Here is a 26,903-nt window from a genome sequence, read left to right on the forward strand (position 1 = left end):
TGAGTGAAATGTATGGTTCTGGAGAAATATTCCAAGGCCTCCAACATATTCAAGGTGCATATTAACATGGAGTAGGTTTAAGCAGGGCAGCGGACATCACGGGAAGCTAAAATCACAGAAAATCATTAAATATGAATACATAGGTATGTTCTGTATTAATACAAAAAAAAAAAAAAACAATCTCCTTGGATTGAAAAATAGCCAAGGGACAGATGAAGGTGTAGGCAAGTGAACGTTGTGGTAAATTTCCAGCCGACTTTTCAATTTCAGGGTGACTGCCTCAAAAAGTAACCACAACTTACGTGTATATTACAGACCTCAGTAAACAATTTATAGCGATTTTGAAATTCATCTTGCCTTTGAAATTCTCAAGGAAGTGGCAATTTGAAGGGTGAGGGATAATTATGTATTATCATCCCACCTTAAAACGTCTACTGCACAAGATCCCCACTTCCAAAACTAATAACACTATATTCACTTTAGCTGCTAGTCACAGACTTCCATTCTGTTTTAATATGTGCTCTTCCTAGCTGAAAAGGGAATCATCCAACACATAAAACCGCAATCTCACACCAAATCTGTTTTATTTTCTCACAGTTTTAAAAATTAGATTATCTAGAAAATCCAGGATGGATCTAGAACAAAACATGGCGTGAAAGGAACGAATTCAAGAAAGAACTAAAGATGCAGTCTTCAACAACAGAAAGCCTGTTCAAGCTCATGTACAATGTCTAATCAACCATTTCATGCAAAGGTTATTAAATCTTAACAGTGATTAGAGTGCCACAAAGCCTGCAGATCACAAGATCATTCTGCATGTAAAGAAAATACTCAATTTTCAGACAACCAGGGAGCAGGATGGTAGAGGTAAGCCTGGACCTGACAGTCTACTCTTTAGAGAAGGGTTGGAGAGTTCCACAGAAATTAAAATGATTATGAATAGAGAAAGTTATTGCACCACACAGGTGCCTGACAATGTTTCACACTTCCACAGTAAAAGAAAGTGAAAGCGTTAACACTCGTCACCTCCACTTCACATATAGGAATGCAAAGTCTATAGTTAACTGAATCAATAGTAGACAACTTTTTTGGGAAGTGGAAATCTGCTCGAGGAACTTCAGGCCAAAGACAAAACAGGCTGTTTATTAGACCACCAGTGACGTGTAAATGTCGATCTTAGCCAAAATACATAGCATTGTAGTGATCAATTTTAGTAACACTAGGTAAGAACCACAGAGACTACACGTCATACTTAAAGAAAGGAACATTCTCCATGTGTAACCTTGATCCTTCACCAGATGGAAGTTCTACGCCTCATAGTACAATTTGCACTGGTCCGTAGTAACTGGGCTCATAACTAATTTGGTAGCACACAAATTTGTGGGAACAGGCTTACTAGCATAATCTACAAAGAATTTAGGAGCATAAAATTACTGCACATCCTATTATGTAATTTGCAAAAGTAGTCTTTGATGCCCACTAGAGTCTGACTTCACAGTCTGCATTTTAGTCATCCTTGAAATATTCCTCAACACATGTTTAACACGTTAGAGACACTCCAGCAACACCAGGAGTGCCAGGGACATCTTGCACACCTAGCAGCGGTGAGCCGCATCCCATTCTACACCTCAGCAGTCTTTCTTGTAACTCATAACAGTCTTCTCCTTCCGCCCTGCAGGGTTTGAGTAGTGGAGCAGGAAGGATCTAGGCAGCTGCAGCACCTGGTGCTAAGGCCAGTGTGGCTTGTGTTGACCAAGGTGCATGCTCTTCCCCTCAATCCCAACCTTAGAGGCACATTCAAAGTACTGCAGCGGAAGCACTTGGAGGACTGGTAGGGCCCCTGAGAGTCCACGGAAAGCGCTACCAATTTGCAAGTAATTTATAAGCAACTCTACTCAGGTTTCCCCCTCTCAGAAGCTTGATTTCGGCCTCAGTCCTCTCAATAAGTCAAGAAAACAAGGGATAGAGTTGCATGGCCAAGATGGCACACCCAAAGTCCCAGCAACGCCTACAACCTGTGAGCCTACGACAGCTCAGGGGCTTCCCGGAACAAGCTTTAAGAGGCTCTCAGTCCTAGGCCCAACACAAGGGCTAATCAAAGAATACTTCCAAAAGGTCCCTCAGAAGGGCCTTTTTCATCTCTCACCAGGCTCAGGTGATCTCAATAAGCCCCCATCTCTGGTAGCGACCGCCTTGAGGGGTTCTCCAGCGACAGCTAAAACTCTGCCGGTCAATCTCCTGCCCCAGGCTACAAGGGGACAACCAAAGTGGTAAACGGATCTCTCCAACTACCCCACCACCAAGGCAACACGGTCCTGTAGAGGACTGAACTAACAGCAGACATCTCTCTGGCCCAGCTGGTCTCATACACGAGGGGCTTCTCAGGAAAATCCCCCTCTAGCAAATACCACCTGTATATGGTAATGGTGTATGCGCAAGTTCACAATAACGAGATAGCTCTCTCATCTCAGTCACCGAAGGGCGAGTGAAAACACAACCTAGAGGCTAGCCTCATTCTATTACCTATGAAAACGATCAGAAGGGGAAGTACCAAGAGCTGGAAACCTATCAGACATCTTCCTGGCCACCCTGGAAGCCCAAATCAAAGAGTCACTGGGTAAAAAGCCCTGACTTGGGAGAAAACCCTACCATTGCCCCATCAGCCCCTCATGGGCAAATACCTTGGTTTATCCCTTTAAAAGGCTCTGCTGCCCCCTTCGGGTCTCTCAGGTACTAGCATGAAGGTGGCACGCCTACACTGACTAGCTAATTTTCCTGCCTGTCCAGGTGCAAAGTGGGCTCTGGATGGGGAAAAGGGAGGGAGTGGCTTCCTCTCCTGTGAGAGGTAGCCAGATTCGCATTTCAAAGGTGGCATCCCTTTAAGGCTTGCCACCTTAGGAAGGCTAATCATCAGGTCATCCTGTGGAAGGGGGTGTTACACTCTCTTCCTGGACAGGCTTTTGTTCAGGGCCTCCTGAGAGCAGAGCACTCTCACCCTAGGGGGCCAGAACAGCATCTTGAGGGGCAGGCTGACAGAAACCGGTCAGTAAGCACACCAGAGGCTGGTAGGCTTTTTGGGGGGCACCTCTAACGTGCCCTATAGGTACAATTGTTGGTAAATTCAACACTGGCATCAGTGTGGGTTCACCAATACAAAATGTTTAATACCAAACATCCCTATCTTCAGTGAAGAAGACATGTAGCTGGGGAACCCGTACTGACCAGTGTCCAGCACATGCATTAAAAGTGGCTTCTCTGGCCACTGACTGTCTGAGAATTGACAGACATAGCAGGGACATATCTGCTCTGGCAGATATGTCCACACATGTAATATAATGCACCCCGCTGTAGGTCTAACGGAACATATATTACATGCAGTGTTAGGGGACATGGCACACAGGCTGTGCGCCATGTTGTGTTTTCACTTTTGTCTGCACCTACAATCCAGTAAACAGTTGGATGTACTTTTCTGCAAGTCCCAAGTCAAGGGAAGTGCGCCTTTTGGTTAAAGCTCCTTGTCTTGTCCAGAACCAGACTAGAAACAAAGCAGATCAGGGACAAACATTCATACTATCTTCAAATTGCGCAGAGGAACCTGGATCAAATCTGGGGTGATTTATTGTTTTTATTTCAGTATATCCGCATTAGTCTTGTTAGGTTTAACAACAAGTTATGCACAAGTGCTAGCTTCTACAGGCATTCAGGGTCTTGTAGCATCCCAATACTCTGTTAAATGCTATATTGGCAATTTTAACATTGGACTGTCGGGAGCACCATTTAAAGCAACAGAGTCCTCCAGACTTCGTATGGCCAGTAGAAGCCTGGAGCTCCAACATTCCAATATTTTTGCTCACAGCTGTTGCTGTGAACAAATGACTCAAGGAGCCTTAGGGGATTTTATTTTGTTTTATTTATTAGAAGATTATGCCCTCTAGTGGCAGAATGTTCTAATAGCCTCGCAGCCCTCCGTAGCTGGACAATGTCAGCATAAATCTTTCACTCCCATGTTAACGCTAGTGCAGGCCTTTAATGACCGTTAAAGCCCAATACGGTGGGCTATAAGGCTGCCTATATTTAATGGCAGCCTTTCACTAAACTTTGCATAAATTAATGTTTAATTAGTACTAGAAATAGTCTGTATTGTTTATTTTTTCTGATCAGTGCTATTAAAAGAAAAAGGGGAGATGTACAGGCTTTCAAAAAATCTTCGCAATCAGTGACTGCTCTATGAATACTGGAAATACTCAGACTCAGTGCATGGATGTTGGCAATTAGTGAAGATAATTCTGGGCCGGTCATGAAAAAAGGTGCCAGTATGGGAATAAAATCCTCACTAAAAGGGTGAAGACACAATTATCGAACTAATAAAATTTGGGGGCAGTACGTTCTCTCTCAAAGAAAAAGTTGACAAAATGAAGGGCAAAGAAGAGACAGTGGAGCAGAATGTTTCAAATATATTGTTTTGAAGGTCACGGGTATTATACACAATCTAGAAAGGGAAATAAGCATTTTGAGTATTTCAGAGTTTGCTACAGCAAGCAGGAGCATTGTTTTACCATGCCATCTGATTATTCATGTGCATGTGGGGAAAACTGCATGGACACGGAACAATATCAGGTACACACAATGTAGATACATTTGTGTCACAGGAGTAGTGCTAAGCGTATGCACAATGTCCATTAGAACAAACAGCTTCTTCAGGATGTATCTAAATATAGACATCAGAGCGAATAGCCCAAAGCCGAGATATTCGCTGGACTCTTGCACTACATCGCTATAAAAACCTGGGCACTATGTTACCTCACTGCTAATAGATGCACAGAGCTTTGACAGTGCTTCTCTAGTTAGTCTTACAATATGAACGAATTACCTAATACTGCGATATCTGAAGAGCTCTCCATAGCGCCCATTTATGTTGACCTGCAACAACCATACATACACTAGAAAGACTTCAAAGAGCTGTTGAGGAAAGTAATGGGGCATAAAGACATGCACCCAAGTGTAAAGAGCAAGTTGGACATCCACCTTAAAGTGTCTCCTAAGCAAAGCTTTCAGGCTCCAGCATCATGTTTTTTTTAAATTTTTTTTTTTTTTAATCTGTTTATTAAACATTGTACATAAACATTCTTACAATACACTATTCAGGATTTTACAGTTCGTTTGCGTATATTTATAATCTAGTGCGGTGCAATTGCGTTGTTTTTCACAGAAATACAACTTTAAACTGTGTAACTGATAGCTAGGAACACATCTAAGTATCAACGTGTACATTTTAATTTCAAGAGTAAAAATGGGCCACGCCTGTCGGATGGGATGAGGTGAAGAGGGGGGGGGGGGTCGCTCATCGGTTGTGTGTGTGAATAAGCTGTGGAGCTGTTGACGAAGTTGGGAGGGGATGATGGGACGACCAGCATCCAAGGCGCAATGAGCGAGACAAGATACTGGTTCCGGAGGGTCACTGACAGGGAATAGGCACCCTTAAACGTCACAATTGTTGCACTGATATGAAATATAAAGGTGTTCGTGCTAATTAACTGGAGGGCCGTGACGGGGGTGTATGATGCAGAGCGGATAGGTAATTTCGGGGGCGTTGGATACCTCGGTGGGGGAGGGGGGGGGGGGGGGGTACGTGTCATCCCTAGTTTCTATGCTCACCACAAAAATATCCCAGATTACGGCCCGCCCTGTCTCAGGCCTTTGTGTTGTAGTTGGCGTAATGTCTGCGACTCAGCCAGCGAGCGGCTATGCAGGTCGGAGCCAGACGGTATGTGGGGGAGCGTGCAGGGCTTTCCAGTGCATAGCAATCAGGCGCTTGAATACAGCGAATGCTAAATCTATGTAGGTGTTTGCTATCCTTAGCTCGATGACGTATGCCGAGCAAGCAGGATTCAGGTGTGGGAGTGAGAGTATGGCCCGCTATGTCTGCAGTGGTATCAGTGATTTGTTGCCAAGCCGTGTTAATTGAGTGGCAGCTCCAGGCCATATGATAAGTCAGCCGCTGGGGTGGCAGACCTAGGGCACACTGGATTTGTGTTCGAGTACATCTTTTGAATGCGGGTCGGTGATAAATATGATTGGTGAATATAATTAAATTGGGTGTATCGGAGTCTAGTGTTGCGGGACACAGTCTTGATCAGTGTGAGGGCTGCGACCCAGGCTTTTTGTGATAATGGTGTCGGGAGAACAGCATCCCAAAGTGCTTTTGCGTGCGTCAGTTCCAGGCAGGCCTCTGTTAGGAGGCCTTTGTTTAGTTTAGTTATGATGCTTTTTGTATCTCCTATAGTAAGGATTGCAGTGAGCAGATGGGATTCACATGGCTCTGCATTACCGGAGCCCCATAGGTTGGTGAGTAGGCTTTTAATAGCACTATGTCAGGAAGGCTCCAGAGTGCCCTGCGGTCACAAATTCTGTGAAGGTGAGCATTGTGGAGTTTAAGTAATAATCCCCTACGTTTAATGGACTAATGAGCCGCATATCATGGTGTCGTGAGTGTGCATGGATTCCCGGTAGCTGGGACAGTGGCAATAAGGAGGAGTAAGGAGGTGTGGGGATATTGCCTTGGACGTATCTGCGCCAGCAAAATCTCGCTGTTTCTAGCAGGATGGACTTGAACGGCGGGGGCCGGTCAGCAGTGAAGTTTAGATTGTTTGTGGCACAGTGTATGCGGGCAGCCCTATACTTTGTGGTTGGAGGTACCCTAAGCCATGTGGTGAGCCAGAGCAGCTGGGCCGCAGCGTAATATAATTCGAAGTTTGGCATACCCAATCCTCCTGCTTCCTGTGGGTATTGTGTTATTGATAGTGCTACTCTGCGCCTGTCTTTGCCCCAAAGCAGGTCCGTCAGTAGGGAGTGCAGCTTGTGGAAGAACGCACGTGGCAGGGATAATGGTAGGGCAGTGAAATAATATAGGAACCGAGGTAGGATGAGCATTTTGGCTATAGCTACCCGGCCCATGGGGGATAGTGGGAGTGAGCACCAAAACGACAGCGAGCTTCGGTTGGACCTCAGTGCTCTGTCAAGATTGCCCTCTTAGATCAGCAATGGAGTGATAAATTTGTATGCCTAAGTATTTGAAAGTTGTGAGCGACCATGGTAGTTGATATTCGGGCAATGTCAAGTGAGATTTGCTCGTCACGGGAGTAAGTGGGAAGATGCTTGATTTTGACCAGTTTATGCGCAATCCGGAGGGTAATGCGAATGAGTCCAGCAGTGGCATTACTCCTGCCATGGAAGTAGAATGGTTACGCAGGTATATTAGGGCGTCGTCCGCATATAAGGAAATAATGTGATGTGTGTTAAACTCTGAAATGCCCCATGTGCAAGCGTTGCCTCGTAGTTTGATTGCTAATGGTTCCATGGCTATTGCGAATAGTAGGGGGGATAGTGGACAGCCTTGTCGAGTGCCTCTACCTATGGGGAATGCTTCGGATATAACTTGGCCCGTCTTGACACGGGCTGTAGGTTTAGAGTACAGTGTTTTGATCCAGCTGATGAAACCGTGCCCAAAACCAATAGCTTTTAACGTGCGAATGAGGAAGTCCCAGCTTAGTGTATCAAACGCTTTTTCTATGTCTAGGGAGAGGGCCGCTGCTTCTGGCTCCGTAACGTGATGCATTATGTGGATTAGGCTTCTAATGTTTAAAAAGGTGCTCCTGCCTGGTATAAATCCTGACTGATCGGAGTGTATTAAGTTTGGTAGGTAGGGAAGTATTCTATTTGCCAGGATTTTCCCTAATAGTTTACAATCTGAGTTTAGCAGGGAGAGCGGTCTGTATGATTTCACGTCTAGGGGATCGCGCCCTGGTTTTGGAAGCACGGCTATCAGGGCTTCGCGCATGGAGTCAGGGAGTTGTAGCTTATTGTGTGCTTCGTTGAATACCTCCAAGAGTGGCTGTAGAAGAAGAGCAGCATGGGAGCTAAAATACTCTATTGGGAGGCCATCTGATCCAGGGGTTTTGCTGCGTGCCATTTGTGACAGGGCTAGACATATTTCTTCAATGGTAATGGGGCCGTCTATAGTATCTGTGTTGCCAATGATTTGTTGATTTTGGGGAACCACCGATAGTATTTCAGCTAATTGTGGCACGGTTGGGGGGGGGGAGGAGGTGTGTATAAAGCTCGGTAGTAGGTAGAGAAAGCCTCATTAATTTCAGCCTGTGTGTTGATAATGTTACCTGAGTTCAAGCGAATCGCGCCTATGGTCGAGGATTGTGTTGGCTGGCGTATCAACCATGCTAATAGTCTGCCTGATCTGTCTCCCTCAGCATGCTGTTTCGTCATGTAGTGTCTGTAATCATGTTTGCTTAACCTAGAGTCTTCCTCCCTGTAATCTATTCTAAGCGAGTTCAGTGCTGCTATTGCAGATTCACTCAGGGAGGCTTCTATCTCGGCTTTGCGGAGTTTAATCTCCAATGTCTGGAGATCCTTAGTGAGTGTTTTTCTAACCCCCACTGTGACTGCAAGGAAATGTCCGCGTATTATCGCGTTGTGGGCGTCCCATTCAGTAGCACAGGATGCTGTTGTGTTTCTATTCAGGGAAAAATAGTCATCCAGGCATTTGGATAACTCCGCATGAAAGGGAGGATCTGTGAGAGCTTCTGTCTGTAGTCGCCATGTTGGTATGCGAGTGTGGGTGCAGCCCCAATCCAGGGTTGTGTAAAGCGGGTTATGGTCAAAGATAGAGCGGGCTAGGTACTCGGATGCGCTTACTTTTGGGGCTATGGACGCGGATGTAAGAAGCATGTCTATTCTGGTGTGTAGTTTGTGGACAGGAGAGTAGAAGGAGTATTCACGGTGAGTAGGGTGTCCCAATCTCCAGACGTCTTTTAAGCCATTATTGGAGACCCACTTTGTCAGGTCTAGAGATGTTCGGTTGGCTGGGGCAGTGTCTAGTGGGGGAAATGAGCGGTCCATGTGAATGTCTAGGACACAGTTAAAGTCCCCCCTCCCCACCCCATATGATGTCCGCCGTAGGGTCGCTAAGGTTGCCAGTGGTGAGTGTGCTAAAAAAATCATGTTGATTTGTGTTCGGGGCATATAGTGCTGTCAGTGCTAAGGGGGAACCATCTAGGATGCCTTCCAATATCACGTATCTACCGTTTGGGTCGCACTGTGTACGAGACATGGCGAATGGTACCCCTGGGGCAATCCAGATCGCCACCCCTCGAGCAAATGTTGAGGAAGTGGTGCCGTAGAGTAGCCCTCTCCATTTTGAGCGTGTGCTTTCCAGTGTAGATTGGGATAGGTGCGTCTCTTGCAGCAGAGCTATATGTATCTGATGCCTCTCACATTCCATGTGAGCATCTTATATTTTGGGGTATATTGTTGAGTTCGAGAGGTCATGGGGGGTTTATAAGTTTAGTTAGGCGAAGGTGATATGTGTCGCCTCTCCCTCTTTTAGTGGAGACGTGCCCACTCCCTTCTGAGGTTAGCCAGTTTGTGCCCCTGTTGTTGGTGTACGTGGTCTGTTGGTGTGACAGATGTGACATGGTTTGATATAAGCGTGGCCCCAGTTAAACGGCATGTGAAAAAGCCTGTGAATGAAAAAACAAACAACTATATATAACAACCACTGAGGTTGTGGCAAAGCGGGAGATATTCTGGCGATTGCCATTGTGGAGAAACAGTCCATATGGAGCAGGGGGTGCTGGCGAACGTGGATTCCGGGTCATTAGGTTGCCCAGCCCGAGTTGCTCTTGGTATTAGGCCCGCCACCCAGGACCATGATTGATTAGAGTACAGAGTTAAGGGGCTCCCCCCCTCTGCCTCAGCCAGCCGCCCAGATCTGGCCGTGTCATAACGTGATGAACATGGCACTAACTGTACATGCCGGAGGTTCATGGATGTCTAACAAATGTCGTCTGCCGTGCACGGAGTGAGAGCAGGGCCTCGATCAGAATCCGCAGAAGCAGAGTTTACTTCTTGGTCTAGTTCACCCTCGGTTTGAGTGGATAGGGTTGTTGGAGAGGTGTTTACAAAGCGAGACGTTGCCTGTAGGAGAAGAGAGCGTTCCGTACGAGACTGTTCGAGTGTAGGTTTGCCGTCGTGTTTTTTACGTTGTCTGCGTTTTGTTTTGGGGGAGGACCATTTTTCCATAAGGTTATTAGCATCCAACGGGTCAGCCAGGCCCTTAGCATGTAGCCAAGTCCAAGCGTCGTCCGGGGTGGTGAAGAAGAGTGTACATGAATCGTCCTGCACACGTAGTTTGGCCGGAAACAGCAGTGCGTATTTGATGTTGTGCTCGCGGAGGCGTTCCATGACCCAATAGAAGGAGCTGCGTTTCTTTTGCACCTCCACTGGGAAGTCCAGATAAGCTGTGATCACTGCATTGTCAAATCGTACGGGACCTGATTTACGGAATAATTGTAGGATAAGGTCTCTGTCACGGTAATTCAGGAGCCTTGCTATCAGCGGTCAAGGCTGAGCACCCGGTGGGGGGTCTGCCCGGGACTCTGTGCTCGCTCAATTGAGAAGTATTTCGGTATGTTATCCTTGAGAATTGTGTCAGCGAGCCATTGTTCTACAAAGAGTTCTGTACAAGGGCCTTCAGCACGCTCAGGAATCCCCACTAGACGGATGTTGTTACGTCTCGACCTACCCTCTGCGTCCTCAGCTCTACGTTTTAAGTCTACGACTTTGGTTGTTAGAGGAGTCTACTGCTCTTGGAGGTTCTTCACATTTAGAGGGAGAGACATATTGTCTTTCTCCAATTCCTTGACCATATCAGCCAGCGCATGTTGGTCTGCCCGCAGTACGTTTACATCTTCTGCTACTGAACCTATTTTGGCTTCCAGGGTGGACTTGGTGTCAAGGATAGCTTGTAAGATCTTTTTGAACTGCGTTGTATGTGTCTGTAGCGTGAGTTCCAGTTTCTGTAGAGCCAGCTGCATGGCGGATTGGGCATCGGAGGAGGCGGGGGCAATGGGATCCATACTGCCCGAGGGTGCTCGTGGGGTTATCGGTTTACCCATTTGGTATCTACAGCACTGAGTGGACACTGGTGGAGGAAGTACGAATGTAGGATTGATGGCTTGCAGGGAGCTGTGTTGCCACACGGTCTCTCCGACGCTAGGCGTGGATATTAGTGATGGTGACGTTTGCAGTTTGGATCTCTTTGTTTAGTATTGTATTTTAGCCCTGCGTCCGAGCCCGCCTTATTGCTTGACCGCTGTTCGATGCTAGGGCAATAGTAATATCACGACAGTGCTACAGTGTGCCGTGAATACTGTGGGTCGTCTACTGCTTGACCTACTGTGGCTTGTTGTGCTGTTAACACGTCTACACAGTAGTGTTTAGTAAATGTATGAGGCGTAGACCATGTAGCTGCCTTACATATTTCGGTCATTGGAATATTTCCTAGAAAGGCCATGGTAGCACCTTTCTTTCTAGTGGAGTGTGCCTTTGGTGTAATAGGCAGTTCTCTTTTTGCTTTAAGATAACAGGTTTGAATGCATTTAACTATCCATCTAGCAATGCCTTGTTTTGAAATTGGATTTCCTGTATGAGGTTTTTGGAAAGCAATAAATAATTGTTTTGTTTTTCGAATTAGTTTTGTTCTGTCAATGTAGTACATTAGTGCTCTTTTGATGTCTAATGTATGCAGTGCTCTTTCAGCTACAGAATCTGGCTGTGGGAAGAACACTGGTAATTCTACTGTTTGATTCAAGTGGAACGGTGATATGACTTTTCGTAAAACTTTAGGATTTGTCCGTAGAACTACTTTATGCTGGTGTATTTGAATAAATGGTTCTTGTATGGTAAATGCTTGAATCTCACTGACTCTTAGAGATGTGATGGCAATTAGAAATGAAACTTTCCATGTTAAATATTGCATTTCACATGAGTGCATGGGTTCAAAAGGTGGCCCCATGAGTCGCGTTAAGACAATGTTGAGGTTCCATGAAGGAACTGGTGGTGTTCTTGATGGTATAATTCTTTTTAGGCCTTCCATAAACGCTTTTATGACTGGTATCCTAAACAGTGAAGTTGAGTGGGTAATTTGCAGGTAAGCTGAAATTGCGGTAAGATGTATTTTAATGGATGAAAAAGTAGTTTTGACTTATGCAAATGTAGCAAGTAGCGTACGATATCTTTAGCAGATGCGTGTAAAGGGTTTAATTTGATTATTATGACAATAATAAACCTTTTCCACCTATTTGCATAGCAATGTCTAGTGGTTGGTTTTCTAGCTTGTTTTAGGACTTCCATACATTCCTGTGTAAGGTCTAAGTGTCCGAATTCTAAGACTTCAGGAGCCAGATTGCTAGATTCAGCGATGCTGGATTGGGGTGTCTGATCTGTTGATTGTGTTGAGTTAACAGATCTGGTCTGTTTGACAGTTTGATATGAGGCACTACTGAGAGGTCTAGTAGTGTGTACCAAGGTTGTCTTGCCCAAGTTGGTGCTATGAATATGAGTTTGAGTTTGTTTTGACTCAACTTGTTTACTAGATATGGAAGGAGTGGGAGTGGGGGAAAAGCGTACGCAAATATCCCTGACCAACTCATCCATAACGCATTGCCCAGAGACTGATCTTGTGGGTACCTGGATGCGAAGTTTGGGCATTTTGCGTTTTCTTTTGTTGCAAACAGGTCTATTTGTGGTGTTCCCCAATTTTGGAAGCAAGTGTGTACTTGGGGATGAATCTCCCATTCGTGGATCTGTTGGTGATACCGAGAGAGATTGTCTGCTAATTGATTCTGAATCCCTGGAATGAACTGTGCTATTAGGCGAATGTGGTTGTGTATCGCCCAATGCCATATTTTTTGTGTTAGGAGACACAACTGTGTTGAGTGTGTTCCTCCCTGTTTGTTTAGGTAATACATTGTTGTCATGTTGTCTGTTTTGACAAGAATGTGTTTGTGGCTTATTATTGGTTGAAATGCTTTTAACGCTAGAAATACTGCCAATAGTTCTAAGTGATTTATGTGAAACTGTTTTTGCCGAGAGTCCCATTGCCCCTGAATGCTGTGTTGATTGAGGTGTGCTCCCCACCCTATCATGGAGGCATCTGTAGTTATTACGTATTGAGGCACTGGGTCTTGAAAAGGCCGCCCTTGATTTAAATTTATATTGTTCCACCATTTAAGCGAGGTGTATGTTTGGCGGTCTATCAACACTAGATCTAGAAGTTGACCCTGTGCCTGTGACCATTGTGATGCTAGGCACCGTTGTAAGGGCCGCATGTGCAATCTTGCGTTTGGGACAATGGCTATGCATGAGGACATCATGCCTAGTAGTTTCATTACTATTTTGACTTGTATCCTTTGGTTTGGATATATGACCTGAATTACATTGTAAAATGCTTGTACTCTTTGTGGACTTGGCGTGGCAATCGCTCTTGTTGTGTCGATTGTTGCCCCTAAGTATTGCTGTTTTTGACACGGCTGAAGGTGTGACTTTGTGTAGTTGATTGAGAAGGAAAATGTCACTTACCCAGTGTACATCTGTTCGTGGCATTAGTCGCTGCAGATTCACATGCTGTGCATAGTCCGCCGTCTGGTGTTGGGCTCGGAGTGTTACAAGTTGTTTTTCTTCGAAGAAGTCTTTTCGAGTCACGAGACCGAGGGACTCCTCCCACTTCGGTTCCATTGCGCATGGGCGTCGACTCCATCTTCGATTGTTTTCCCCGCAGAGGGTGAGGTAGGAGTTGTGTATGCTAGTAATAGTGCCCATGCAATGGAATGAATACGAATGTACCAAATGAAGGTTAAAGTAATATATTTACAAATGTACAAATGTTGAAGATATACTTCAAAACGGCTACAGGCTCCCGGGGAGGCGGGTGGGCGCATGTGAATCTGCAGCGACTAATGCCACGAACAGATGTACACTGGGTAAGTGACATTTTCCGTTCGGTGGCATGTGTAGTTGCAGATACACATGCTGTGCATAGACTAGTAAGCATTATCTCCCCAAAAGCGGTGGTTCAGCCTGTAGGAGTTGAAGTAGTTTGAAATAAAGTTCTTAGTACGGCTTGCCCTACTGTGGCTGGTTGTGCAGATAACACATCTACACAGTAGTGTTTAGTAAATGTATGAGGCGTAGACCATGTTGCTGCCTTACATATTTCGTTCATTGGAATATTTCCTAGAAAGGCCATAGTAGCACCTTTCTTTCTGGTTGAGTGTGCCTTTGGTGTAATAGGCAGCTCTCTCTTTGCTTTAAGATAGCAGGTTTGGATGCACCTAACTATCCATCTGGCAATACCTTGTTTTGAAATTGGATTTCCTGTATGAGGTTTTTGAAAGGCAATAAATAGTTGTTTTGTCTTTCTAATTACTTTTGTTCTGTCAATGTAGTACATTAGTGCTCTTTTGATGTCTAATGTATGTAGTGCTCTTTCAGCTATTGAATCTGGCTGTGGGAAGAACACTGGTAATTCTACTGTTTGATTTAAGTGGAACGGTGAGATAACCTTTGGTAAGAATTTTGGATTTGTTCTTAGAACTACTTTATTTTTGTGTATTTGAATAAATGGCTCTTGTATGGTAAACGCCTGTATTTCACTTACTCTTCTTAGAGATGTGATGGCAATAAGAAATGCAACTTTCTACGTTAAGTATTGCATTTCACAAGAATGCATGGGTTCGAAAGGTGGACCCATGAGCCTTGTTAAGACAATGTTGAGGTTCCATGAAGAAACAGGTGGTGTCCTTGGTGGTATAATTCTCTTTAGGCCTTCCATAAACGCTTTAATGACAGGTATTCTAAACAGGGAAGTTGAATGAGTAATTTGCAGGTAAGCAGATATTGCGGCGAGATGTATTTTTATGGAAGAGAAAGCTAGATTGGATTTTTGCAAATGTAGTAAATATCCTACTACATCTTTTGGAGACGCATGCAATGGATGAATTTGATTATTATGGCAGTAACAAACAAATCTTTTCCATTTACTTGCATAGCAGTGTCTAGTGGAAGGTTTTCTAGCTTGTTTTATGACCTCCATACATTCTTGTGTGAGGTCTAAGTGTCCAAATTCTAGGATTTCAGGAGCCAAATTGCTAGATTCAGCGATGCTGGGTTTGGATGCCTGATCTGTTGATTGTGTTGTGTTAACAGATCTGGTCTGTTGGGTAGTTTGACATGAGGTACTACTGACAGGTCTAGTAGTGTCGTATACCAAGGTTGTCTTGCCCATGTTGGTGCTATTAGTAGGAGTTTGAGTTTGTTTTGACTCAATCGGTTTACTAGATATGGAAGGAGAGGGAGAGGGGGAAAAGCGTACGCAAATATCCCTGACCAATTCATCCATAGAGCATTGCCTTGGGAGTACCTGTGTGGGTACCTGGATGCGAAGTTTTGGCATTTTGCGTTTTCTTTTGTTGCTAATAGATCTATTTGAGGTGTTTCCCAAATTTGAAAGTAAGTTTTCAGTATTTGGGGGTGAATTTCCCATTCGTGGACTTGTTGGTGATCCCGAGAGAGATTGTCTGCTAGTTGGTTCTGGATCCCTGGAATAAATTGTGCTATTAGGCGAATATGGTTGTGAATTGCCCAATGCCATATTTTTTGTGTTAGGAGGCACAGCTGTGTCGAGTGTGTCCCCCCCTGTTTGTTTAAATAATACATTGTCGTTATGTTGTCTGTTTTGACAAGAATGTATTTGTGGGTTATCATGGGTTGGAATGCTTTCAACGCTAGAAATACTGCCAACAGTTCTAAGTGATTTATGTGAAACTTCCTTTGATGTATGTCCCATTGTCCTTGGATGCTGTGTTGATTGAGGTGTGCTCCCCACCCTGTCATGGAAGCATCTGTTGTTATAACGTATGTTGGCACTGGGTCTTGGAAAGGCCGCCCTTTGTTTAAATTTGTACTTTTCCACCATAGAAGCGAGATGTATGTTTGGTGGTCTATCAACACCAGATCTAGAAGGTGACCCTGTGCTTGTGACCATTGTGATGCTAGGCACTGTTGTAAGGGCCGCATGTGCAACCTTGCGTATGGGACAATTGCTATGCATGAAGACATCATGCCTAGGAGTTTTAATACCATCTTTGCTTGTATCTTGTGTTGGATACATGGCCTGTATTAACTTGTGAAATGTTTGAACTCTTTGTGGACTTGGAGTGGCTATCCCTTTTGTTGTGTTGATAGTTGCTCCTAAGTATTGCTGTGTTTGACACGGCAAAAGGTGTGACTTTGCATAGTTGATGGAGAAACCCAACTTGTGAAGGATTTGTATAACATAATTTGTGTGATGTGAACACTTTGTTAGCGTATTGGTCTTGATCAACCAATCGTCTAAGTAAGGGAACACGTGTATTTGCTGCCTTCTGATATGTGCAGCTACTACTGCTAGGCATTTTGTAAAGACTCTTGGCGCAGTTGTTATTCCGAATGGCAACACTTTGAATTGGTAATGTATTCCCTTGAATACGAACCTTAGGTATTTCCTGTGCGAAGGATGTATTGGTATATGGAAATACACATCTTTTAGATCTAATGTTGTCATGTAGTCTTGCTGTTTGAGCAGTGGGATTACGTCTTGTAATGTGACCATGTGAAAGTGGTCTGATTTGATGTAGGTGTTTAGTGTTCTGAGATCTAGTATTGGTCTTAGAGTTTTGTCTTTTTTTGGTATTAGAAAGTACAGTGAGTAAACTCCTGTGTTCTTTTGTTGACGTGGTACTAGTTCTATTGCGTCCTTTTGCAGTAATGCTTGAACTTCTAGTCCTAGAAGGTCTATATGCTGTTTTAACATATTGTGTGTTTTCGGTGGGACGTTTGGAGGAAGTTGGAGAAATTCTATGCAATAACCATGTTGGATAATTGCTAAGACCCAAGTGTCTGTTATTTCCTCCCAAGATTTGTAGAACTGGCTTAGTCTTCCCCCCACTGGTGTTGTGTGAAGGGGTAGTGTGACTTGTGAGTCACTGTTTATTTTGAGGGGTTTTGGGACCTTGAAATTTTCCCCGGTTTCTTGGGAATTGGCCCCCTCTGTATTGTCCCCGAAAACCTCCCCTTTGATATTGTCCCTGGTAGGTAGGTGGTCTTGTTTGTGAGGTGCTGGTTTTTGTGGCTTGACCTCGAAACCCTCCCCTAAAATTGTTTTACGAAATGTGCCAAATGTGCCTCTGCCCTGCGGGGAGTAGAGTGCGCCCATGGCTTTGGCTGTATCGGTGTCCTTTTTTAATTTTTCGATTGCAGTGTCGACCTCCGGCCCAAACAATTGCTGTTCGTTAAACGGCATATTGAGCACAGCCTGTTGTATTTCGGGTTTGAACCCAGATGTGCGCAGCCATGCGTGCCTTCTTATTGTGACTGCAGTATTTATTGTCCTTGCAGCTGTATCTGCTGCATCCACGGAAGACCGTATCTGATTGTTCGAGATACTTTGTCCCTCTTCCACCACTTGTGGCGCACGTTTTTGGAGCTCTTTGGGGAGGTGTTCGATGAGATGTTGCATCTCATCCCAATGAGCCCTGTCGTATCTCGCCAGGAGTGCTTACGAGTTGGCGATGCGCCACTGATTTGCTGCTTGCGCTGCAACCCTTTTTCCCGCTGCATCAAATTTGCTGCTCTCCTTGTCCGGAGTTGGTGCGTCGCCTGATGTATGCGAGTTGGCTCTCTTACGAGCTGCACCCACAACTACTGAGTCTGGTGTCAGTTGTGATGTAAGAAAAACAGGGTCTGTGGGCGGAGCCTTGTATTTTTTCTCCACCCTTGGAGTTATGGCTCTGCTTTTAACTGGCTCCTGAAATATCTGTTTCGAGTGCCTTAGCATTCCTGGAAGCATGGGAAGGCTTTGATAATGGCTATGGGTGGAGGACAGGGTGTTAAAGAGGAAGTCATCCTCAATAGGCTCCGAATGTAGCGAGACATTATGGAATTCGGCTGCCCTAGCTACCACCTGTGCATATGAAGTACTGTCCTCAGGTGGTGACGGTTTAGTTGGGTACGACTCCGGGCTATTGTCCGATACTGGAGCGTCGTAGAGGTCCCATGCATCCGGATCATCCTGGCTCATTGTAGTATGAGCTGGTGAGTGTGTTAATGGTGGAGTTTGTGCCGGTGATGCATGAGTTGATGGTGGTGGAGAGGGTGGTGGAGTTACCTTCTTTACAACCTTTGCTTGTGGTTGCCTGTCTCCTTGCTGGAAGTCAAGTTTCCTCTTTCTTTTGATTGGGGGAAGAGTGCTAATCTTCCCTGTATCCTTTTGAATAAAGATCCGCTTTTGCGTGTGATCTGGCTCTATTGTTTGTAATTCCTCCCCAAATCTGTGTTTCTTTAGTTGGGAGGACAGTCCCTGTTCCTCTGAGTAGGAACTAGTTTTCGGTTCGGTTGCCGGGTGTTTCGGCACCAAAACCGTGTCTCTGGATTTTTTCGGCTCCGACAAGATCTTTTTTCTTTTCGGCGTCGTGCCTTCTTGGTGCCGACCAACTTCGGTGCCAAATTTTTTCTGCGTTACTCTCTCAGTCCCGAGATTGCTGCGTGCCGGTATCTCGACCGGAGTCGGATGACTTCGACAGCAGCTCGCCCTTTTTCGGTGCCGATGGACGGTCACCTACTTTCCAGGTTAAGCCATGGCCTGTTGGCGGTGGCGTCCCCTGGGCTTTGTCAGTTTTTTCTTGTGTTTTTTGTTTCGACGTCTTACTCACGGTTGGTTGTTCTTAGACCAAGAATTCTTTGGAATCCGACTCGTGGATGGAGAAAGTTTCTTCTTCCTCCTCCTCAAAACGTTGTTGTCCTGTCGGCGTGGACGCCATCTGCAACCTCCTGGCTCTTCGGTCTCTGAGCGTTTTTCTCAACCGAAACGTGCGACAGGCTTCACACGTATCCTCCTTGTGCTCGGGGGACAGGCACAAGTTACAGACCAAATGTTGATCCGTATAAGGATATTTATTGTGGCATTTAGGTCAGAATCGGAACGGGGTCCGTTCCATCAGTCTCGATGTTGCACGCGGTCGGGCCGACCAGGCCCCGACGGATGATCGAAATTACCCCGAAGGGCTACCGGAGCTCTTCAAGATTCGGTGTCGATTTGTTGTAACTAACCCGATACCGAACGAAACAATACCGACGATTTTTTCCGCGATTCTGACTAACTTTCCGACCCGAAATACGGAGCGAAAAGGAACACGTCCGAACCCGACGGCGGAAAAAAAACAATTGAAGATGGAGTCGACGCCCATGTGCAATTGAACCAAAGTGGGAGGAGTCCCTCGGTCTCGTGACTCGAAAAGACTTCTTCTAAGAAAAACAACTTGTAACACTCCGAGCCCAACACCAGACGGCGGACTATGCACAGCATGTGTATCTGCAGCTACACATGCCACCGAACACCTAGTTTGTGTAGGGTTTCTATGACGTACTTCGTGTGTTGTGAACACCGTTTTAGTGTGTTGGTTTTGATTAACCAATCATCCAGGTATGGAAACACATGTATTTGCTGCCTTCTGATATGCGCAGCTACTACTGCCAGGCATTTTGTAAAGACTCTTGGCGCAGTAGTTATTCCGAATGGCAACACTTTGAATTGGTAGTGTACCCTTTGGAATACAAATCTTAGGTACTTTCTGTGTGAAGGATGTATTGGTATATGAAAATATGCATCCTTGAGGTCTAGTGTTGCCATGTAGTCTTGTTGTTTGAGCAGTGGGATTACGTCTTGTAATGTCACCATGTGAAAGTGGTCTGATTTGATGTAGGTATTTAATGTTCTTAGATCTAATATAGGTCTAAGTGTTTTGTCCTTTTTGGGTATGAGAAAGTAGAGAGAGTAAACTCCTGTTCCTTTCTGTTGGATTGGTACTAATTCTATTGCTCCTTTCTGTAGCAATGCCTGGACTTCTAGTCCTAGAAGATCTATATGTTGTTTTGACATTGTGTGTTTTCGGTGGGACGTTTGGAGGGAATTTGAGAAATTTTATGCAATAACCATGCTGGATAATTGCCAATACCCAAGTGTCTGTTGTTATCTCCTCCCAATGTTTGTAAAATTTGCTTAGTCTCCCCCCCACAGGTGCTATGTGTTGGGGATGTGTGACTTGGAAGTCACTGCTTGTTGTGAGGAGTTTTGGGGCTTTGGCACTTCCCTCTATTCTTTTGGAATTGTCCCCCTCTATATTGCCCCCGAAAACTTCCCCGCTGATATTGGCTTTGATAAGTGGGCCTTGCTTGTGAGGTTGTGGCTTCTGTAGGTTGACCGCGAAACCCTCCCCTAAATTGTCTCTTGCGAAATGTGCCTCTGCTCTGTGGGGAGTAGAGTGCGCCCATGGCTTTTGCGGTATCAGTGTCTTTTTTGAGTTTCTCAATAGCAGTGTCCACCTCTGGCCCAAACAACTGCTGTTCATTAAAGGGCATATTCAGCACAGCTTGTATTTCCGGCTTGAATCCTGACATACGCAACCATGCGTGTCTCCTTATTGTTATTACAGTATTTACTGTCCTTGCAGCCGTATCTGCTGCATCCATTGCTGACCGTATCTGATTATTGGAGATACTTTGTCCTTCTTCCACCACTTGTTGTGCCCTTTTCTGGAACTCTTTGGGTAAGTGTTCTATGAAATGCTGCATTTCGTCCCAATGAGCTCTATCGTATCTTGCCAGAAGTGCTTGTGAGTTGGCAATGCGCCATTGGTTTGCTGCTTGTGCTGCAACCCTTTTCCCCGCAGCATCGAATTTGCGACTCTCCTTGTCTGGAGGTGGTGCGTCTCCCGAGGTATGAGAGTTTGCTCTCTTGCGAGCTGCCCCAACAACCACAGTCTGCTGTTAATTGCTGCGTAATATAAACAGGGTCTGTTGGCGGTGGCTTGTACTTCTTTTCCACCCTTGGAGTTATGGCCCTGCCTTTTACAGGATCCTGAAATATTTGTTTGGAGTGTTTTAGCATTCCAGGGAGCATAGGTAAGCTTTGGTATTGGCTATGAGTGGAGGATAGTGTATTAAACAAAAAGTCATCCTCAATTGGTTCTGCGTGCAAGGTGACGTTATGAAAAGCAGCTGCCCTTGAGACCACCTGCGTGTAGGATGTACTGTCTTCAGGTGGCGACGGCCTCGCAGGGTAACAGTCTGGGCTGTTATCTGATACCGGAGCATCATAAAAGGTCCCATGCGTCGGGATCATCTTGACTCATTGCAGTATGAGTCGGGGATTGCATCAGTGGTGGAGTGGCTACCGGTGATGTGTGCATTGATGGTGGTGGAGTTGTTTGTCTTGCCACCTTTGCCTGTGGCTGCTTGTCCTTTTCTTGAAAGGCAAGTCTTCTTTTCATTTTAATTAGGGGAAGAGTGCTTATCTTCCCTGTGTCCTTTTGAATGTGGAGCCTCCTTTGAGTGTAGTCTGGCTCCATTGATTCAAGTTCTTCTCCGAACGTATGTCCTTGCATTTGGGAGGACAATCCCTGTTCCTTTGTGTAGGAACCTGTTTTCGGTTCCGAGGCCGGATGTTTCGGAATCGAAACCTTTTCGGTCGCCTTTTTGGGCTCCGAGGAAAATTATTTTCGGCGGCGTGGTGTCTCGGTGCCGACCCATTTCGGTGCCACTGTCTCGGTGCCGAATCTGCTCGGAGCCGCTGTCTCGGGCCCGAGATTGCTGTGTGCCGGTATCTCGACCGGAGTCGGATGACTTCGACACAAGCGTGCCCTTTTTCGGTGCCGATGATCGGTCACCTATTTTTCGGGTTAAGCCATGGCCTGTTGGCGGTGGCGTCCCCTGGGCTTTTGTGGTCTTCTCGTGAGTTTTATGTTTCGACGTCTTACTCACGGTTTTTGGCGTTACTTCGTGTTCAAGCTCGTCTGAGTCCGATTCCTGAATTGAGAAGGTTTCTTCTTCCTCCTCTAAACGCCCTTGTCCTGTCGGCGCCGACGCCATCTGCAGTCTTCTCGCTCTTCGGTCTCTTAATGTCTTCCTCGACCGAAACGCTCGACAGGCTTCACAAGGATCTTCCTTGTGCTCTGGAGACAGACAAGTTACAGACCAGATGCTGATCTGTATACGGATACTTGTTGTGACATTTTGGGCAGAAGCGGAATGGGGTCCGTTCTATCAGCCTTGAAGAGACACGTGGCCAGGCCGACCAGGCCCAGACGGGGGATCGAAAAAACCCCGAAGGGTCACAGCTCTTCAAAAGTCTGTGTCGATCTGTTGTAACTAACCCGATACCGAACGCAAACAATACCGACGATTTTTCCGAGATTCTAACTAACTTTCCGACCCGAAACACGGAGCGAAAAGGAACACGTCCGAACCCGATGGCGGAAAAAAAGCAATCTAAGATGGAGTCGACGCCCATGCACAATGGAGCCGAAAGGGGAGGAGTCCCTCGATCTCGTGACTCGAAAGACTTCTTCGAAGAAAAACAACTTGTAACACTCCGAGCCCAACACTAGATGGCGGGATGTGCAAAGCATGTGTATCTGCAGCTACACATGCCATCGAACATATATATATATATATATGGAAAATTTCACTTACCTAGTGTACATCTATTTGTGGCATGTAGTGCTGCAGTTTCACATGCTATGCATATCTCTTCAAACATCTAGTGTTGGGCTCGGAGTGTTACAAGTTGTTTTTCTTCGAAGAAGTCTTTTTGGAGTCACAGGATCAAGGTGACTCCTCCTCTCGGTTACAGTGCGCATGGGCATCAACTCCATTGTTAAACTGTTTTCCCACAAAGGGTGAAGGAAGGAGTGAGTATAAGAATATAAAGAGATGTCCATGCAAATGTAAAAGTATCTACATATGTACAAATGATAAACTTAAATGACTACAGGCTTTCGGGGAGGAGGGAGGGTGCATGTGAATCTGCAGCACTACATGTCGCGAACAGACGTACACTGGGTAACTGACATTTTCCGTTCGATGGCGTGTTTAGCTGCAGATACACATGCTATGCATAGACTACAAAGCAGTTAATCCTTCCAAAAATAAGCGGTGGCTAGCCTGTAGGAGTTGAAGTTGTTTGAAATAGTGTTCGTAAGACAGCTTGGCCAACACTGGCCTACTGCTTTGAAAATACATCAACACAGTAATGTTTTGTAAATGTATGAGGAGTAGACCATGTGGCAGCTTTACATACATCAGCCATTGGTATGTTTCCCAAGAATGCCATAGACGCACCTTTCTTTCTTGTAGAATGTGCTCTAGGTGTGATTAAAATGTGTCTTTTTGCCTTAATGTAACATGGTTGTATGCATCTAACAATCCATCTTGCTAATCCTGGTTTAGAGATAGGATTGCCTTTATGTGGTTGCTGAAAAGCAATGAAGAGTTGTTTTGTTTTCCTAAAATCTTTAGTTCTATCTATATAGTACATAAGAGCTCTTTTGAGATCTAGAGTATGAAGGGCTCTTTCTGCAACTGAGTCAGGCTGTGGAAAGAAGACTGGCAATTCCACTGTTGGGTTTATGTGAAAAGGAGATACGACTTTTGGGAGAAATTTAGGATTCGTTCTAAGTACAACTTTATGTTTGTGTACTTGGAAAAAAGGTTCCTCAAGAATGAATGCTTGTATTTCACTAACTCTTCGTAATGCAGTGATAGCTACGAGGAAGGCAACCTTCCATGTTAAAAATTGAATTTGACAAGAGTGCATGAGTTCAAATGGTGGGCCCATGAGTCTGGTAAGTACGATATTTAGATTCCAAAAAGGGACAGGTGGTGTTCTAGGTTGAATAATGCGTCTTAATCTTTCCATGAAGGCTTTAATAACTGGAACTCTGAATAGATAAGTGTGCTGAATAGTCTGCAAGTATGCAGATATTGCATTAAGGTGAATTTTGAAGGATGAAAAAGCCAAATTAGATTTTTGCAAATGAAGTAGGTAGCATACAATATTTTGTATTGATGCTGTAAGTGGATCAGTGTTTTTAGATTGACAGCAGTAAACAAATCTTTTCCATTTGTTTGCATAACATTGTCTAGGAGTAGTTTTACTTGCCTGTTTAAGCACTTCCATCCACTCTAATGGAAGTTTTAGTTATCCAAATTCTATGACTTCAGGAGCCAAATCGCTAAATTGAGAGCATTGGCATTTGGGTGCCTTATTTGACCTTTGTTTTGTGTTAACAAATCCGGTCTGTTTGGGAGTATGGAATGAGGTACTAGAGACAAATCTAGGAGTGTTGTGTACCAATGTTGTCGTGCCCACACTGGGGCTACGAGTATCATGGTGAGAGAAGTCTGATGTAGTTTGTTGACTAGAAAGGGAAGGAGTGGGAGAGGGGGAAACACGTAACCAAATATCACTGACCAAATAATCAATAGAGCATTGTCCTTGGATAGGGGATGTGGGTGTCTGGATGTTTAGTTTTGGCATTTTGTCTTTTCGCTTTTTGCGAATAGGTCTATTTCTGGTGTTCCCCATTTTTTAAAGTACCCTTTGAAGTACCTGGAATTGAATCTCCCATTCGTGTGTTTGTTGGTGATTTCTGCTTAGGAGAGCCGCCAACTGATTGTGTATTCCTGGAATGTATTCTGCTAACAGATGAATGTGATTGTGAATTGCCCATTTCCATATTGTCTGGGCTAGTAGGGACAGTTGAGATGAATGTGTCCTGCCTTGTTTTCTGAGGTAATACATGGCCGTCATGTTGTCTGTTTTTATCAGAACAATATTGTGTTTGAGAAGGGGTTGAAATGTTTCTAGGGCAAGAAACACAGCTAATAATTCTAAAGGGTTTAAGTGAAATTCCTTCTGATTGGAATCCCATTCTCCCCTTGAATGGTATGGTTGTCGAGATGGGCTCCCCAACCTATCATTGATGTGTCGGTTATTGTGGTCTGAGGCACAGGGTCTTCAAATGACCACCCCTCCATTAGATTGCTGAGATTCCACCATTGAAGGGGCATGTGCGTTTGGCGGTCTATCAACATTAGATCTTGCAATTGACCGTGTTCCTGAGACCATTGTTGTGAGAGGCATTGTTGTAAAGGCCTCATGTTGAGCCTTGCATGTGGTACTATCGCCAAGCAGGATGCCATCATTCCTAGAATCTTCATGATAAATCTTGCACTGTATTGTTGATTTGGCTGTATGTGTGGTATGAGATTTTGGAAAGCCTGTACCCATTGTGTATTTGGATATGCTAGGGTTTTTTGAGTATTTAAGTTTGTAAGGTTGTACTGGTTCTGGGTGAAGGTGAGATTTTTGTTAATTTAGAGTGAACCCTAGTGTATGTAGGGTTTCTAATATGTACTGAGTGTGGTGTTGGCATTGTGTAAAATTGCTTGATTTTATTAGCCAATCGCCTAGATATGGAAAGACGTGAATGTGTTGCCTTCTTAAGACATTTTGTGAACACTCTTGGAGCTGTTGTTATGCCGAATGGCAGAACTTTGAACTGGGAATGTTTTCCTGCTATGACAAACCGGAGGTATTTTCTGTGAGCTGGATGGATGGGTATATGGAAATACGCATAATTGAGGTCTAAAGCAGTCATGTAATTTTGTTTCTGTAGTAGTGGAACGACATCCTGCAGAGTTACCATGTGAAAAAGTTCTGACCGGATGTATAGATTGAGGCCTGAGGTCTATAATAGGCCTTAGAATGTCATCTTTTTGGGGAATGAGGAAGTGTTGTGAGTATACTCCTGTTCCTTGCTGAGAATGTGGCACCAATTCTATTGCTTGTTTTAGTAGTAGAGATTGTACCTCCTGTTGCAACAGAACATTGTGTTCTGGGGACAATTTGTGGTAATGTGGTGAAATGTTTGGAGGGGTGGAGATTAATTCTAGGTAATAGCCATTGCGGATAATTGACAACACCCAATTGTCTGTGGTGATATTTTGCCAATGAGAGTGGAATTGCTGTAGTCTTCCCCCCACAGGAGATGTGTGGGTTGGAGGGTTGGGAAAGAAGTCACTGTTTGGATGGTGTAGTGGCTTGTTTTGAGGCTTTGAACTTGCCTCTGTTTCTAAAATATTGTCCTCTATAGCACCCTCTAAACCCCCTCTCTGATACTGTTGCTGCTGTTGTCCCTGCTTTGCCTGGGAGGTAGAAGCTTCAGAGGATTGTAGTTTGAATCCTCCCCTAAACTGTGGCCTACGAAAGGAGCTTCTATGCGGTGTTGTGTATAATGCTCCCATTGCTTTGGCAGTATCGGAGTCTTTCCTCAGCTTTTCTATGGTCATATCGACCTCAGGCCCAAATAAGTGTTTATCAAAAGGCATGTTAAGTACTGCCTGTTGAGTTTCTGGTTTAAAGCCAGAAGAGCGTAAACATGCATGCCTTCTTATTGTAATGGTAGTATTTACATTCCTTTCGGCTGTATCGGCAGGACCGAGGGCAGACCTTATCTAATTGTTACTTACAGCCTGTCCCTCTTCTATGAGCTGTTGTGCTCTCTTTTGGGATGTGCTGTAAGAGTTCTTGCATCTCATCCCAGTGGGCTCTATCATATCTGCCAAGAAGTGCTTGCAAATTTGCAATTCGCCATTGGTTGGCTGCTTGCGTGGTCACTCTCTTGCCAGCGGCATCAAACTTCCTACTCTCCTTATCAGGTGGAGGAGCACCCCCTGAGGATTGGCTATTAGCCCTTTTTCTAGCCGCACTCAACACCACTGAATCTGGAGGAACTTGGTGTGTGATGTAGTCTGGGTCTGTAGGAGCAGGTTTGCACTTTGTCAATTCGCGGAGTAATTACTCTAGCTTTGACCAGCTCACTAAAAATTTAGTCTGCATGTTTGACCATTCCAGGCAACATGGGAAGGCACTGATATCTAGAGTGAGTGGAAGACAGTGTTAAACAAGAAATCCTCCTCTAGGGGCTAAGTATGCATAAGCACCCCATGATAAGCAGCTGCCCTGGAAACTACCTGCATGTATGTAGTGGTGTCCTCTGGTGGAGAAGGCTTGGAGGGGTATAAGTCAGGATCATTATCTGGAAAAGGATCCGGGTCATATAGATCCCAAGGATCCACTGTATCCCCATGAGAGTACTGCGAGTGCGTTGGTG

The 26,903-nt window shown here is 45.0% G+C and overlaps 1 protein-coding gene across 7 annotated transcripts in view; it reads right to left on the minus strand.

Moving 5' to 3' along the window:
• The window catches only part of AKAP1 (A-kinase anchoring protein 1), a 312,712-nt gene that overhangs the window by 14,364 nt on the left and 271,445 nt on the right, over positions 1–26,903 (minus strand). The gene's annotated exons all lie outside the window — the stretch shown is intronic.

The sequence above is a fragment of the Pleurodeles waltl genome, chromosome 3_2, assembly GCF_031143425.1.
Source record: "Pleurodeles waltl isolate 20211129_DDA chromosome 3_2, aPleWal1.hap1.20221129, whole genome shotgun sequence".
Taxonomy (NCBI): Eukaryota; Metazoa; Chordata; class Amphibia; order Caudata; family Salamandridae; genus Pleurodeles; species Pleurodeles waltl.